The sequence below is a fragment of the Mus musculus genome, chromosome 8 (assembly GCF_000001635.26).
Source record: "Mus musculus strain C57BL/6J chromosome 8, GRCm38.p6 C57BL/6J".
NCBI lineage: Eukaryota > Metazoa > Chordata > Mammalia > Rodentia > Muridae > Mus > Mus musculus.
The window spans coordinates 87,098,718-87,116,063 of NC_000074.6; the positions used below are offsets into that span (position 1 = coordinate 87,098,718).

A 17,346-nucleotide genomic window follows, 5' to 3' on the forward strand; every position below is an offset into this window, starting at 1 on the left:
GCATGAATGTCTCTCTATGTGTTATTTGAATGTCTGTGCATGCGTATGTGTCTCTGTGTGTTTGTGTGTCTGTGTCTGTACATGTGTATGTGTCTCTGTGTTTGTATTGTCTCTGTGCATGTATGTGTTTCTGTGTGTCTTTATGTCTCTATGTGTGTGTTGAGGGGAGGGAGGTGATAAGGTAATTAAAGCAAGAAACAAGATGAGGTTGTGTAGATCAAAGAGGGCTACTATAGAAGACAATTTTATTTGCTTCAGCAACCGTTTCTGGATAGGCTGTCTGGATTCTTCTTCCATCAGCACTTGCTTAAATCTCACCGTCTCAGGATCCCTGGTGGACTGATGAACAACATGGGCCCCAGGCTTTGTGAGGAGCACTTAACACTACAGCAGAGAAAAGCTAATGGCTGGGTGAGTGCTGATCTTCCCAGGATCTAGTCTTAAAGCCTAAAGATTTCTCCAGACAGGAAGGCCCAGCTCTCAGCATCCTGCCCCAAGGAGATACCATTGTAGGTGGCCCATGAAGGCTCTGGGTGATTCTTTTTTGGATCGGCAGTTTCTTGAGTTAGTTATTATCCCTTGCAGTGTTGGAGAATGAGGGACCTGTGGTTCTGATAGAAGATTCTAGAGATGGGCACTCTTGACTGCAAAATTACCCTGTGACCCCAGGCAGCAGATAAAAAGAATCTGAAAACTAAATTCTCAATGATCAATCCAGGGCCTTGAGAATGGTGGGAGGTGATGAAGTGGACTCATAAATAAAATAAAATCTCCTTCTCATAGGACTCCCAGGAGCTCTCAGTTTTTGAAAGGTTTTTGCCTCGAAGAGAAGTGGGACCAAGAAAGACAGTTCTTCCTTCTTGGTTCCCCACATTAAAGTTCCTCCCTTCACACACACACACGACACACACATGAACTCATACACTTGCACAGAATCTTTCTGTCTAACCAAGATTGGCATTGACTGCTTCTTGCCTCTGACTCTCAAGTGCTGGAATAGCTGGCATGTACCCTTGCACTCGTATCTTTCATTTTGTGACTTACCGTGTGGTTGCTGGGAATTGAACTCAAGACCTCTGGAATAGCAGACAGTGCTCTTAGCCACTGAGCCCTCTCTCAGCCCCATATCTTTTGCTTTTAACTGAAAAATTGTGCTTGTGGATGTCTAGGGGGTACCAAAGGCTGCTAGGATTTGACTACAGTACAGGATAGTTTAATCAAGGCTATTACCATAGTTGTCTCAAATTTCTAAAAAAGTTTTGACCAGAACATTTGAAATTCAAATTAAAACATTCAACATTTTGCTAAACTTACCATGCTTTGTAATTGATCTGAAAACAAACAAACAAACAAACAAACAAAGAAGGGAACCACAACTTGCTCCTGTTTGATGTTGCACTCTGGGACTGCTGCCTCCTCTCCTCCCCCAGCCTCTGGCACCTTCCTCTCTGCTTCTGTGAGTACAGCTGTAGAAATCAGAATAGAAAGTGCGTTCTTCTGTGTTGGGCTTATTTCATGCAGACAAAGTCCTCTAGCCCCATCTATATGGTTGCAAATGACAGAATTTCTTCCCCGTTTTCAAAAATGTTATTAATATGTATCTGCCATACAAAGGAATAGGTTTTATTATGTCAAGTATTTTCATCATACTCACCCTTTTCTGCCCTCATTATGTCTGTTCCTTCTTTTCTCGAGGCACCTTCTTCCACTTTCACGATGCTGACAGTGCCTTCGTGAACCCTCCTGTCCCTTCATCCTCCCCTCATTCATTTGCTGGCTTGTTGTTTTTACATATTCATGAGCACACACAAATATGTGTGTTTTAGCCATGTTCAGGTCCCCTTCATCCCTGTATGTTTTTACTATGTGTTCTAGGTCATGAGTGATCTCCACCTCAGGGGGTGCTTCCTCCATTGAGATGACAGAACCTCAGTCTGTCATGTACTGTGACATCTAGGAACACAGCCCATTGCAACTCCATGAAAGTCCTAGATATCCCATCAAGAGTCTATGGTTCTTTGGGTCATCCAATGGGAGGCCTGTAAGATGGTCTGACCTCAAAGTGGGTCTTCTGCAGGCTGCATATATGGGGAAAATCAAATCTTCAATTCTTATTTGCCTATTGGCCTTGTAGGCAGCTGTGGGTTGATTTTAGCTGTGGGTTGTCTAGGAAGCCCCAGGACTATGGAGACCCCAGAAAGAATTTTACTTCTATAGATTTCTCAAATCAGCCTACAGGAGACCAGCCCAAAGGGAAGTTTTTAAGGACCACAAAAAAAAAAAAAAGAAAAAAAGAAAAAGAACCTCCCAAGGACAGCTTGCCCAGGCTGGTGCACTGTCTTCTGTACTCTGCCATGCTGACAATTGGTCTTGGATGTGTGAGATAGGGCCTTAGCATCTACCAACATCATTTAAAATGTGGTTCCTGTTGTCACGTCACATAGGCTAAGTGTGGAGGTAGGACCCCATTACTTTCACTCACAAAAGAGGAGAGTCGACCTATAAATTAGTTACATTCTATTGCTGTGATAAAGCACTATGACCAAGGTAGCTTACAGAAGGAGGGGTTTACTTGGGCTCATGGTTTCCGAGGGTTAGAGTCCATGATGGTGGAGCAAAGGCATGACTGCAAGAAGAGCTGAGAGCTCACAGCTCAAACTGCAGGCAGAACATAGAACAGCCTGGAAATTGCAGGAGTCTTTTGAAGCCCCAAAGCTCACCATCAGTGGCATACCTCCTTCAAACTAAGTCACATGTCCTAATCTTTCCCAAGCAGTTCCTTCAACTGGAGACCAAGTATTTAAGCATGCTCGCCTATGGGGTCTTTCTCATTCAAACCACCAACCTCATTAAAGAGGTAGAGCCACAGTTTGAGCCCAGGTCTGTTTGATTACAAATGTGTGTGGGTGCCCATGGATACAGAACTAACCCTGTCACAATGGAGGGCCCAGTCGTGGAGCCAGTTTGGCAATAAAGAGAGGGCACTGTGGCTATGCTTAGCCAGAGATACTTTCTTGCAAGAAGACTGGGGTTGCAGAGTCTGAGTTGGACCTGAATTTGCCCTTCCCATTTCCTCCCCACAGCCTTTGTAAAGCAGGAATGATTTTTCCTCAGCCCTCCCTGCTGCTTGGGAAAGAGAAAACGGAATTTTATTCTTCAGTAACACTGAGACCAAGGCATGAGACCTGAATTGCTCAGAGAATGTAATCATTGCAGCTTTGCCTAAGAGCAGAAATAGGAACTGGCATGAGTCCTCTGTGTGGGTAAATATAATCAGCCTGGATTACGGGCCAAACCCTCACTTAGCTCCGACCCTCCATAGCTAAGGGACCTGCTGGCTTTTGGGAACTCAGAACCCAGAACCTTTGCTGGGGCCACAGTAATTTGATTTATTTAGGAAACAAGGCAACAATTACAAGGCAAGGTTTGCAATTTCAATATGCAGAGATTAATTTATATGCAGAGCTAATTAGGCAAGCGAAACACCCATGAATTGATTATTATATGAAAAAGAACACATCTATTTGGAGAAACACGCTCTATAAGGTTGTACAATATTTGCAAACTTAATTGCCAAGTAGAAATCCCCCTTCTAGTGGTTAAGAAGTTTTAAGCAATTAACCTTTGCTGGCAGGGCCTTCTGACCCCCTAACAGCACAGGGAAGCTCTAGGCTCTGTCTTTGCAGGAACATCTGGTAAAGATGGCAACACTCTGGGCTCCATCTCAGCCCCAGCCTGGCTCTTGGTCCGAGTGAATGCCTGTGAAACAAGGCTCCACATCTGTATGGTTAGTCCTTACATTTTTCTATTACAAGAACTTTGCAGGATGACTCTTGTGTAAGACATGATTATTCTCTCTTTCTAAAGGCTTTGTGGCTGTCATGGAAGTACACCAGCTGATCCAAAGTCACAATGCAAAGGGAAGAGTAGGGCCTTGAACTCCAGTCTACTGCTGTTTCTCTAGAACTAATACATCTATTTAGTGACTTCCCTTTCTGTTCCTTCACGTGTCAGTGAACAAGATGACAATCTGTACAGTTAGAGCAAGCCAGGGTCCATGGTCTGGGGTGTACCAGGTCCAAAGGCTGGTGACACACTCACTTTAGAGTGAGAGTATGTCAGACAAACACACCCCCACATCCCCAGAGAGATAGAGATAGAGAGATAGAGATAGAGACAGAGATGGAGACAGAGACAGAGAGACAGAGACAGATACACACAGAGGCAGACATAGACAGAGACAGATACACACAGAGACAAGAGACAGAGAGACAGAGACACACAAATACACACAGAGACAGAGACAGAGACAGAGATAGAGACAGAGACAGATACCACCTTCCATAACTTCTGCTTCCATTAACCAGCTTACCATCTCTCTAACCTGTTCTATACTTTAGTATGAAATTTCTTTCTCTTTGAGGATTATTTTTAATTCTGTATGGAAGATATGGACACAGCTGTCTGGGTGCAGGTCTCCCAGAGAGAATCTGTGCTTTCTCACCACAAGCCTCAGTTCCAAGCGATTCTGATTAGTTCATTCTGAGGGGGCTTAATTTATACCCAATCAGCTCTAAGCTGAGCAGTGTGTGTGGCACCACAAACATGGCTGCTGCAACATGAGGGAAGGAAGGAGAGTCAGTTGTGTGGGCATCTTGCACTCTGAGAGACTAGGTGACCCTGAAGCAGGCTGAAGGCTTGAGACAGCATGGAAGGCCTGACTGCTGAACTGAATGAAGCCTGAATAGCTAAGCAGTCATCTCCAACTGAGCCTTAACTTCTCCAGCGGAAAGGAGGGGACTCTGCAGTAACTCATCTGGGCTGTGCAGGAAGGAGCTCATTGGAGAGCTGGGCAGACTCCATCCTCCATGATGACCAGTCCTCCACAGCTCCATCAGGTGGTCCTGGGCCTGAGGATGCAATGGGACCATTTCTGAAGGGAAACCTGGAAACTCTCTGCAGGGATCCCTTTCCTGGCAGCAGGCTTTTGTCACTCAGTCCCCCAGGCCTAAGACATGTGCAGAGCCTTAGCTCTGACAGTGCCTCTCAGCCACATGGTAGTTCAGTTGAGGCTTCAGAACGAACAACCTGTGCCAGAGTTCTGGGAATAACTGGAACCCTAGCAGAGGTCATTCCCAGAATGCTCCTGGTGGATTTATAACTCTGTGGGTTCAGGCTGGCTATCGGCCTGGTTCTCTTCACATGGCAGGGTGTAAATATTTCTTAGGACATAGAGCCAAGCTGCTTGCAGCAATCATTGCTTGGGATCCACAGTCAGCGCAGAGGAGGGAGCTTGCTCCAGATGCCAGGCAGCCATACCCTCTCCTGGCTTTTGTTCCGTGTGATTCTCTGGGTCTTGAAGAAGCAGAAACTTGAAAGTCATTTCTGACTTCTTAAATTTAGTATCTCTGTGGTGTATGTCCGTGTTCTGTCTCTGACACTCTTCCACTTCTTCTCTCAGGCTTTCTCTTCTCTCTTCTTTCTTCTCTCTGTCTCTCTCTCTCTCTGTCTCTTTCTCTCTCGGTACCTGTGTATCTGTCTCTCTCCCCTTCCTCCCTCTCGATCTCCCTCCCTCCCTCCTTCTCTCTGTGTGTCTGCCTCTCTGTCTGTCTCTCTCTGTGTCTCTCTGTGGTGTGTGTGTGTGGGGGGGGGGGTGGGGTGGGCACACAACTGCCACAACACATGTGTGGAGGCCAGAGGGCAGCCTTCAGGTGTCAGTCTTAGGCTTCGTACCTCATTTAAGGCGTGTCTTTTAGTTGCTTCATGAACCAGGGTAACTGACTTTTAAGTTTCTGGAGTGCCTCCTGTTTGCTATGCCCCTCTGGAGACATACTAGGACCACAGTTACAGTGTCTTTCGTGGGCTCTAGGGATGTCACTGAGGCTATCTGACTTCAAGGCAAGTGCTTTCTTTATTCTCTGAGCTATCTCACGAGCCAAGACTTCTTTCCTTAGCCCAAAGCCCCCTTAGTCTCTAGGGCAGTGGTTCTCAACCCTCCTAATGCTGCAACCCTTTAATGCAGTTCCTCATGCTGTGGTGACCTCCAACCATACAATTATTTTGTTGCTACTTCATAACTGTAATTTCGCTACTGGTAGGAATCGTCATGTAAATATCTGGTGTGCAGGAAACCTGACTGGTGTGTGCCCCCTGTGAAAGAATCAGTCAACCCCCGAAGGAGCCATGACCCACAGGATAAGGGCCACTGCTCTAGACCACCTCTCCCTGACGATGTGTCCCCACTGCTGTTGCCCTGCTTAGGCCGCCAGTGTCCTCATCTGCATTGATGTCACACTTCTGGTTGGTTCCTCTGCCTTTAATTTTCTTCCAGATTCACTGTGTCACTCCCTTGATTAAATCTGTCGTGCAAGCTATTGTGAGAGGCTTATGTAGAAATCTGTCTGAGCACTGCAGAGCACCAGGAGCCGCTGGAGTTCTCAGGCACTGTTGGTGAGAATCAAAAGACTTAGCAATTCTGAAAAGTAGCTGGGCTGTTTCCTGAAAAGTTAACTGTTCGTTTAACACACCACCCAGCACTCTTACTCCTGTGTGTTCTTCAGAGAAGCCAAATGCTCATGCGCAGACACAGACTACAAAGGTTTACGGCAACTGTATGAATCACTGTCTCCCACTTGCAGCAAGCCAAATGACTCCCATCAGGGAAATGCGTGAGCATCCATATAATTGGATACAACACGGCAATAAAAATGAATAATTATTGATACAGCCTGCCACACGGTTAATTTTAATGTATTATGCTGACTGAAATCACAGTCTTACAAGGTTATATAAGACATGGTTCCATTTATGTGACATTTACAGGAAGTTTAAAATCAAAAAACAAAAAACAAACCAAACACAGTGCCAGCAGAGTAGCGACCCTCAGAAGGAGATGGAGAATGTGACTCTAGGCTATGAGATTGGTCTGCATCGTGACTGTCGTGGTTGCACGGATCTCTAGACATGCCAAAACTCATAAAACTGTTTGATGAAAGCAATGCTTTACTACTGGACAATTAGTAAAATATTCCTAGGGATAGTGTTGGGTGCCTGGTCTAGCTGCCTCCTCCCTCATCTCCACCTCTGGTCCCTCTCCTCTTCTGCCCACTAGAAATCACAGGTACTCACAGCACCTTGAACACAATTTCCCCTTTGCTATTGCATTCCAGGTGACCAGTGCCAAGCTCTCACTGCTGCCCAAACTCAAGTCATTGGAGATGCTATTTTCTCTAACATCTCTGATTCTTAAATAGCCAAATATAACACATCCCAGTGCCTCTAGGATTCAGTCTCTGAATTCAAGGCTGGCGTGTGTCCCCAGGAGTCAGGGAGTGGGAGAAAGCTTGAGGTTTTCCCAGCTGGGTCCCACAGAGCTGCAGAGCTCTCTTGGTGGACAAGGCTGGAGTATCAGTGACCTGTGAGAAATGAGGCCACATCTTCTCCTCACACCATAATTAAACCTTCCTTGGGGCTGGAGGTGTGGGACTGCAGGTGTCTGAGGTGGTATGGAGGGTCCTGACTACTCACCCTTGCTAATGCAGCAGGCCAGGTTTTTAATTCCATGGGGTCAGAGTTCTGGTGGATGATTTCCATGGTGAGTACTGCCAGGAGGGAATTGCTTGGGAGGGACAAGCTGGAAGCAAGGGAAGGGGTAGAGAGGCGAGGAGAGATAAGTGCATGGCAGGTCCCCAGGGGAAGGGTGAGGACAGATAGATACATGCATGACAGGTCCCCACAAATCCCAGAAGTGCTCTCTGGGCAGGGAGGCTGTGTGTGATTGAGACCTGGAGTGTTGGTCAGTGGCTTACAATATGAAAATGACCCCTGCTTGTTTTACTCCTTAGAGAGATTGGTGAGGGTTGGTGAGATGACCACATTGGTAAAGCCACATTGATGACTCAGTTCAGTTCCCTGGACTCTCCCATGATTGAAGGAAAGAACCTTCTCCCACAAGTTGTCTAATCTCTACACAGATGTCACACAGACTGTGGCTTATATATGTACACATTCTCTCTGTGTGTGTCTCTCTGTGTCTCTCTGTGTCTCTCTGTCTCTCTCTGTCTCTCTGCCTCTCTGTCTCTGTCTCTGTCTCTCTCTCTCTTGCACACATACACTAAACAAACAAATAAAAACAAAAGTGAAGGATTGACAAGGGCCCTTTGCTGTCCACAGGTGGGAAGAATGCTCAAGATGCCCTGGTTATTTCCGGATAATCAGCTTGTATGATGGGTACTGTTTCTGAGACATACTTTGTGTCAGCTGCCAGACTGACTTCTTCGATTGGAGACAGAGGGAGAATTTAGCCTTTGTTGAATGAAGTCCCTGACTTTGGGCATTGCTGAGGGAGAGAAGGATGTTGTTTGGGGAGCCAGTTCGTGAGAAGTCTTGGCTAATAGCACGGAAGGGACAACGGGTTCTGCTGTGACTGCAGCTGCTGCCTGAAGAGCATCCTTTAAACAGCGATGTCAATGATCATTTATCACCTGGGAGGTGGGCCCCTGGGCATGCCAGTGGGGGATTGTCTTGATTGAACTGAGGTGGGAACCAGTCCTTGAATTACAGAGATCCTGGATTATAGAGAAGGGGGAAATGAGCTGAGCACAGGCCTTCATCTCTTCCTGCTTACTGACCGTGGACACCATGTGACCATTTGTCCTAATTCCCTGCTGTAGTGACTTCCCTGCCACAATGAACTGTAACCACAATCTATACTTTTGAAAGACTTGACTTGTTTTTCAATTGATTGTATGTGTGCGGGGTGGGCATGTGGGGATGTACACTTGAGTGTGGGTGCCCACAGAGACCAAATACGACCCCCTGGAGCTGAAATTGCAGGAAGCTGTAAGCCAGTTGATGATGGTACTAGGAACTGAACTTGGCTCTTCTGCAAAAGACAAACAAACAAACAAACAAACAAACAAAAACAGCTCTTAACTCTGAGGGATCTCTCCAGCCCCTCGACTTACATTTCCTGCCTTCATTTATATTTAACAAATATTTCCCGAGCATCAGCTAGGTAGAAGGCACTTATGGTACAGACTTCACAGTGAGCCAAACATCACCAACATTCCTGCTCTCCTGGGTTTCAAACACAGTTGGTGGTGGAAGTCAGTCACTGTACAATACATAAAACAAATACAGTCTAGTAGGGCTGGGGAGCTGGCTCAGTCAGTAAAGTGATTGCCATGAAGGCATGATGGCCTGGGTTTGGTACCCAGAACCCGTGTGAAAAAGCTGGACTGGTGTTGTACACATGTCATGCCAGTACTGAAGAGGAAGAAACTGGAAGATCTCCGGGACTGGCTGTCCAGTGAGAGATCCTGTCTCAGTATACAATTGGGTTGTATTCCTGAATAAAGACAACCGAGCCTGATCGTTACCCAAATGCATACACACATGCACACATGCACGCACACAGAAGGAGGAGGAGGAGGAAGATGAAGGGGAGGAGGAGGAAGAAAGGAAGAAACAATAAGAGAAATATCATCATAGAGACTACGGGGGAGTAGAGCAGAAGAGGGGGCAAGACCTTCAAGATCTTTGGCTATGGGGTTGTTCTTAGAAAGCATCCATCATAGCATGAAATTTGAAGGTGAAAGAGCCCAGCATGCTGGTAAATGTTGGCTTGAACCGTAGAAGGGCTAACCCAAATTGTCCCAGGGATTCCTCCAACAGGAGCAAGGCAGGGTGCTATGGGGGTTTACACTATTTGCTCCTTTATAAAATATGAAAATGAACATAAGCCAACAGGACACAAGAAAACAAGGCTCCTGATCAGTCTCCTGCACACAATGAAAAACTCCTGTTGGAGGAAAGAAAATGTTCCCCCAACCTAACCACAAATATTGACCTCTGCTGTTTCAGCAGTGGTCTTCATTATCATCAAGTATATGTTCACATTCAGGGGTTCAGGTTTCCCATTAAGTAGGACTATTAGAGATATACTGCCATCCGTATAGGGCAGGCCCAAGGCCAATGAGAGCAAGAACGCCCTACCTTTCAATTCAGGTTTCACCTAGGGAACCCTCCGATACAATTTCCGTTGTTTTGAGACAGTGTCTAATTATGTAGCCATGACCTTCCTGGAAGTTGATATATTTGGTTCAGGCTGTCCTCTAACTCAGATTCCCCTGCCTCTGCCTCTCAAAGCAGGATCAGTTGTACCAGGGGAGGCTTCCTATGATACAATTTTTAGAAAGGTTCTCAGTGGCAAAACATTAAGGAGAGAAATATCAGAGAATGCTGTCTGTGGTAGTCAGAATGAAAATGGCCCCCATGGGCTCATAGGGAGTGGTATTATTTGAGAGGATTAGAACCTGTGGTCTTCTTGGTTTGGTTTGGTCTTGTTGTCTCACTTGGGGTTGGCTTTGAGGTTTCAGAAGCATAATAGCTAGTCCTCAGCTATGTTTTATTATAAAATAATCATAAAATGTTTTTATTCTTGCCTGATGCATGGGCATCAGAACTTACAACTAGTACTGAAAGGTGTGAAGAAGTTTTAAATTAACACAATGTCAATGTTGTTTTGAAATAATATGTAAGGATTGAACACACTTATGTACGGTGTTTTGAAATATGTATTTAGAGTGGAGTGGCTCAACAAAGATCATTAACATATGCATTTCCTCAGGTACTTACTGCTTGCATAAGAACGCTTGCATAAGAACACTTACCAAGTTTCAGAATATGATACATAAATACAGATATCCTGCTGTACACTAGCTCTCTGGAGCTTACTCATATTAGCTGAAACTCTACATCTTTTGACCAACGTCTCTCTAATGCCCCTTTCTCCATCTCTGGCAACCACCGCTCTCTTGGGTTTCTACGCGTTTAAAAGATCATAGGGCAGGTGTCTTTCTGTGCCTGGTTCTTTGTGTGTTGTCAAAAAGAGCATGATTTCCTTCATGATTGTAACTAAATAGTATTCCATCAATTCTGGTTTTACTAGAGTTGCATTCTGGAAGTAGCATCGTGCTTTGGCGGCAGCTCGTTGTAAGGTATTGCATTGGAAAGGCAGAAAGAAAGCCCCTGTTTCGAGCCAGGAGTGGTGGCACACGCCTTTAATCCCAGCACTCAGGAGGCAGAGGCAGGCAGATTTCTGAGTTCGAGGCCAGCCTGGTTTACAAAGTGAGTTCCAGGACAGCCAGGGCTACACAGAGAAGCCCTGTCTTGAAAAACCAAAAATAAAAAGAAAGCCCCTGTTTCTTATCTGTGGGTTCTTATTTTACTTTATTTTATTTTTTGATGGCTGTGTTCATCCAGTGACTTTCTTATGCAGTTCATTAATTTACTTCCTTCTTCAATAACTGTAGAGATGGGGTAATATATTGGAGTCCTATGTCTTCTCCGGGATCATGGATTTTGCTGGTCTATTTTTTTTCAAATAAACACAGAAAAGCCTTCAGGATTTTGGAGTTAATTCATCAGTTCACATAGCAGGTTCTTTTTATTAGCCAGCAGATGTGTGGGTTTTGCTTGACGATTCTCTATAGAATCCCAGCTCTCCTGGAAGTAGCATTAGAGGGTTGTAACTATATTGAGTTTGGAGAATGCTGAGGTCTAGAAATCACAACACTAAAACTAGGTATCAACTCTTTCTGAATGCTCGAGCACATGCGGCCCTTCCCTTTGATATTTGTGCTCATTCCACCAAACCCAGGAGCTCAGCTCCAGTGCCTGCAATCACTGCTCAGGCTCTGCCCAAGGCCGGACTCTAGTGCTGCGATGCAGCCTACACTCAGAGGCTTCTTGTGAGAAACCTCGCTTAGCAATGGTGCTTTGCTAGAACATGTGACTTCTCCCAGGACAAGTCAGCTGGGAGTTTAGGATCAAGGTGATCATGACCTTTGAAAAGTAAGACATCTGTAATTAACCACTGAAGCTGCCTTCAGCTATGCCAGTCCTGCCTTGTTCACTGAGTTCTCCTGTAAGGTCACCATTTTCATCGGCCACACAAGGACCCTCAGACACAAGGCTTCACAGCATTTCCCTCGGCGGCCTTTGGTGTGTTACCCTACAGAACACTTTGATGATGCCTGTTCTGAAGTTTATTCAGAGCCAATAATGTTTCTATGGATAGGTCTATGTAGGGCTATGTGCACATGTGTGCTGGTACTAGAGGGGGGGAGGCGGGCAGAAGCATCAGATCCCCTGGAGCTGGGGTAATAGGTGGCTGGGAGATTTCTGAGATGGGTGCTGGAATTTGAACCAGGGTCCTCTGCAAGGACAGCATGTACTTGCAACGACCCGGTCATCTCTCCAGCCCCTTAAAATAAAATTTTTATGAGCTACAACCTAGACCTCACCACCTTGTTTGGCTTCTCTGTCCAAGTGATGAAAACCTACCCCACCACTTCTCTTGTGTCTTAGGTTACCAATGAAACTTCCATACTCTGAACAATGCACAACCAAAAACGAATCATGACTCCCTGGGGTAGAATTCGCTGCAATTTTTTTTGAGGAAGGTCTTCTGTTATCCAGAGGCCAAGTTGAAGTTGAACTTGGCTCTGTGAACATATATACGGTCTCTACAGTTGCAAAAAGAACTAGTTAAGCTTGACCTAAGCCCCTTAGTACTACCCCTATGTTAGCAGATGTGGAGAGGACTCTGTGTCTAAACTAGAAGAGCTAGAGTCCTGAAGTGTCTCCGACTGGCACTTGTCCTTCCTTCTCCCCACAGAGCTTCAACCTGACTGGAGAGGGAGAGGAGCTTTGAATCAAGTTGGAGACAGAAGAAGAGAAAGATTCAGAGGGGTAAGAGTATACTACCAGATCACTGTGGTACCAGTCACTGGATGAGGCTGATAATGAGGTGGAACCAAGAACCACCAGGGCCGAGTTTAGAATGGGATGGAATCAGGGTCTGCATAAGATGACTTTCTGTGGGTTACTACAGAGAGCAGACTGGTCCCATGTCAGGCCAGTTCTTCCCTTGTGTACTTATCTCATCTCTGTTTCTTCAAGGACATATCTGCAGCCATCCTACTCACTGTCTCCTATGCTTCAACATTGTCCTTTCTGCTGGATCTTTCCCTACAGAACACAAGCAATGCTAATATCTTCCCCATGTAAATTATCTTGATACCAGTTGCTCCATCAATTAATGTCACATTTCTCTGCTCGCTTCTTCAGTACTTGTCCTTCCAGTGCATATCTACTGTCTCCATTTCCTTCCTTCTTGTTGAACTAAATCTAATCTGACATTCTCATGAGCATACCTGCATGAGCACGCACAAACACACAGACACCCATATAGACACAGACACACAGACAGACACACACACATCCATGACCACCACCACTGGCAGAACTATCAGTGACTTACCTGCGGCCAAGTCTAGGGCTTGGTTCTGAGTCCTTGTCTTGGTTGAGTTGTTTGCAGTGATGGCCACAGCTAATCATTTCTTGATGCATCTTTCCCCCTAGGCTTCCGGAACACGTGCTGCCCACCCCTCCACTGCCCCTTCCTCTGACCACAGGTCTTCCCTACCGTTTCTTGCTGGTTTCCTTTAGCTTCTCTTTTTGTCAAGGACTCCACAGTTTCTACCTCCTGCCTGGAGTTCTCTCCCATAGCTACACACACACACACACACACACACACACCTGCCTATTGATATTCCAACAAAAGGTTGTATCAAATCTCAAATCGTGATGGCCCATCACCAAAAGGTCTCTTTCTCTGTGTGCTGTCTGTCCCCTGCATTCTGTTCATGCTATCCTCACTCCTGCCTGATGGACCAGCTTCCTCACTCCTGCCTGATAGACCAGTTTCCTGTCTAGAACTCTACCGGTCACAGTGTGACAGAAAATGAAAGCAACAAACTGTAAACTGACTCAGGCGACTGACGTCTGTTCATGCTTTGCTGGTCACATCAAGCCCATGGATGCTCCTACAACGCAGGAAGCCACAGCATGCATTTGTCCACACAGTGTGATTAGCAGAGATGCTGAACAGACTCCTAAACTCGTATCCTAAACTCATTTCATCTTTAGCTGAACCCCGTTTCTCACAAGTCTGTTCTCCTAAGCCTTCTCTGTCTCATTTAGTTCAGTTCAGTATGTTTTCTTATGCAGGTTTCAATCACTGGATTTCTTTACTTCTGTGCTTCACCACCGATGTTCCATTCTTTGGGTGGCATGGTCTCCACTAGCCCAGAAGTCTAGTCTCTCCCCATCTCTGCTACCACCAATCACCACACATCACTACTTTCTTCCTAGATCCTTTTTCTTTTTTTGTCAGGCAGGTTCTTATATAGCTTAGGGAGGCCTTGAATTCAATAGGTAGCTGAGGATGACCAGAAACTTCTGATGCTTTTTGTTTTGTTTATTTGTTTGTTTGCCTCTGTCTCCTGAGTGCTGGGATTACAGACATGCACTGCCAGGTCTGTTCATGAGGCAAGCGCTCGGAATCAAACCGTAGGCCTTGTGCTTGCTGGGCCATCACCCTGTCAGCTGAGCTGCATCACAATCCTATCCCTGAATTATTTCAATGGTCTCTTCTGGCAGGCTTCCTACTTCACCCCCCTCCCCCCTACACACACACATTTGCTCATTAACCCCATCTGGTGTGAACACTAGTAGTGGCTGTAAAGTAAAGGTCTCTCACCTCTCTAGACATCAATATCCAGCCGTCTTGGGAACACCCTCCTCATCTTGCAAAGAGCCATACCTTTCAGTGTTTATAATCCTTTAGTTTGTGGTCAGAGGCTTCACTCAAGTCAGCCTTGTGTCTCTTCAACTTGGGGGAAATGATACAAAGAGGAGTGATGACCTACTCTGGCTAATTTTCTCAGTCAGCCACATCTTCAGCATCTCCTGGTCTCTCTTAACCACTTCCTTTTGGTTTTCTACTCTGAAACATTACCAAGTGATTTCGTTTCATCTACCCATGTATCTATCCATCCATCCATCCACCCACATGTCCAGTTATTTGACAACAGTTATTAATGTCATTACAATGCACACGCCACACTATATAGGGCAGGTTACTGTGGAGGGAAGGCTGGAGACGTTATGTGGAGACAATATTCATCGTCTCACAGTCACTTCTGAGAGAAACCTCATTTTGTTCTTGTACACAGGGAAAATATAAGGTCAAGTGAGGAGGGAGATGTGTCAGAGTTACAAGGTGTTTGGCAAGTGTGTGGTAGAGCCAACTAAGAACCTGGCTCTTCAGGGCTCTAGCCTCAGTCTGGATTGGTGACTTTCTGCTGAGGAGTGGGAGAGGCAGGTGACTGGATCTCCATTTCCAGAGAAGCCTTTGGCCCTTGTCTTGGCCGTACTCCTTTGCAATGGATTGACGTGACCTTGCTCGGTGAATTTTCAATCTGACTGTGTGCATTTATTTGAAATGCTTATACGTCCTTCACGGAAGATTCAGTTCTGATACGGGACATTGACACTATAGATAGAACTCAGTAATTTTAAATCACTCATGAGAGATCAGAAGACTCAGGTCCCCAGGAGCCCCCTAACTCTGCTGTGGGCAGATCCTAGGCTTCCCTTGTTCTAGGAGAATCAGCTATTTGGATTTTTGTGTCTCTGAGAGAAGACATGAGACCTGATGGTGAGCACTGGCTGGAACAGGAGGCCTTTCTTGTCTGTTCCTTGTGCTAGTTCACACTGTTCTAGTCACACTGGGTCTCATCTGTGGGGATGATACAAAGCATGGCCTGAGTAGACAGGGTCCCTGCAAAGTTTCATCTGAAGCAGTGCATGTGGGCTCTGCAGGCAGCCAGGAGAGCAAAGCTGGGAGAATAACCTGTGGAGATCTGAGGTGGTCACTTCCTTTGTCTCCCCATCTCCCTTGCCACCGTAGCATTGTGTGGCTCTGAAATTCTTTCTCCTTTGTGTTCACACTCATTTTCATCTGCACCTTGGCTGGGATGAAGCTCCACGAGGACCGGCGTCTCCTGTCTTGATCATGCCCTCTAGAACAGTATGTGACCAGAAGAGCTGGATGCAAAGTCACTAAGAGGTGAGTGAACACAGATGTTATGGCCTAAAAGGCCACTGAAGTCAGTTACCAGGGCAGTAGAGCGCACAATGGGCACCCCCAAGGACATGTCAACTTCACTAAGATCCAAAGAGGGTCCTAGACGACATAGCATAGTGCCTACAAGAGCAGCAAAGCACAAGTCCTCAGACTTCCTGCTGCCCATGCCTTGTCGTCGGTTAGATTATGGCACTGGCTGAATAAATCCACCCCAGGGCAGATGTTCACCACTGCACGGTCATAAATGAGTGTATGTAATGGCAGTGTGAGAGGCACTCCATTAGCACTGATAACGAGCTGAAAGAATGGCAAAGGCCATGGCTCTCATTACCAGGAACAAAGTCAGGGGGAAGGGCAAAGGCTGCCTAGGAAGATCTGCAGAGGAATACCAGGGAAAGTGGGCATAGTGCACCAAGGTCAGAGGCTGGAAGTTATAGTGCGGGAGGAATTATGACTAAAGGAAGGTCTACAAAATGTACTGTGGTCAGTCAGAGGTAAGAACTGGCTATGCAGAGATAAACACAGGCTGACTATGCTGCACAGATTGTGGGAATCCCACAAGTAATTAATTAATCAATTAATGCATACATACATACATAATACATTCAGTGATCCAAAAACATTTATTGAATTCTTCCTACTGGTTAGGAATTGTCCTTAGCTCAGAGATAGTGGGGTAGAAAAGCTGGCGAGTTCCCTGTTCTAAGAAGTGCCTGCTCTAGATTAGGAAGAAGACAATGGGTCGCTAAGAGGACTGCTTGAAGTTTGCTTGGAGACATTTTTACTTGTATCTTATGAATGAGGGCATCCAATATCTCCTAGATTACCTGCACCCACCTCCAGAGATTGTGCCCGACACCCTGCACTGGCAAGCATCGGCCCAGGGGTCCAGAGGGTGAGTGGCCTGCTAGATTCACAAGAGCAGAGGCAGACAGAGACAGCGACAGAAGGAGTGCTCCTCGAGCTGACAAGAACGCTGAGGCTGGGGACTGGCTCAGCAGCTGAGTTCCAGTTCAGAGGCAGCTTTGGTTGTGGACATGGTCAGCCACCTCAGGGAAGTTGGAGATTATGTTGTATTGAGTAAACTTTAAAGAAAAGAAAGAGAGAGAGAGAGAGTGGACTGCTTGAGAATCCTGAATGTTCCCAATGCAAATGATAAATCTTAGAGAGAGATGCTCTTCCTGCGACCCCGAGAAGATCATTCTACCTTGCACACAAGTGTCACACCACATATGCATATGTACAATTGTATGTGCCAATGAGGGACGTTCTAAAATGTGATAGCGAAGCACAGCACAAGTCACGGACACTGTTCTGGGGAAGAGCTCTGCAGCCCTGAACATATGCAG

General features: G+C 46.0%; 1 long non-coding RNA gene across 1 annotated transcript in view; it reads left to right on the top strand.

Annotated features, from left to right (window-relative positions):
* The first annotated feature begins 3,002 nt into the window (after positions 1 to 3,002).
* Gm27246 (predicted gene 27246) overlaps positions 3,003 to 17,346 on the top strand; it is a 96,690-nt gene continuing 82,346 nt past the window's right edge. Inside the window, exons 1-4 of the long non-coding RNA NR_168261.1 lie at positions 3,003 to 3,263; positions 3,687 to 3,787; positions 12,683 to 12,756; positions 15,821 to 15,979. This is a non-coding gene — a long non-coding RNA (predicted gene 27246). The remainder of the gene's footprint in view (positions 3,264 to 3,686; positions 3,788 to 12,682; positions 12,757 to 15,820; positions 15,980 to 17,346) is intronic.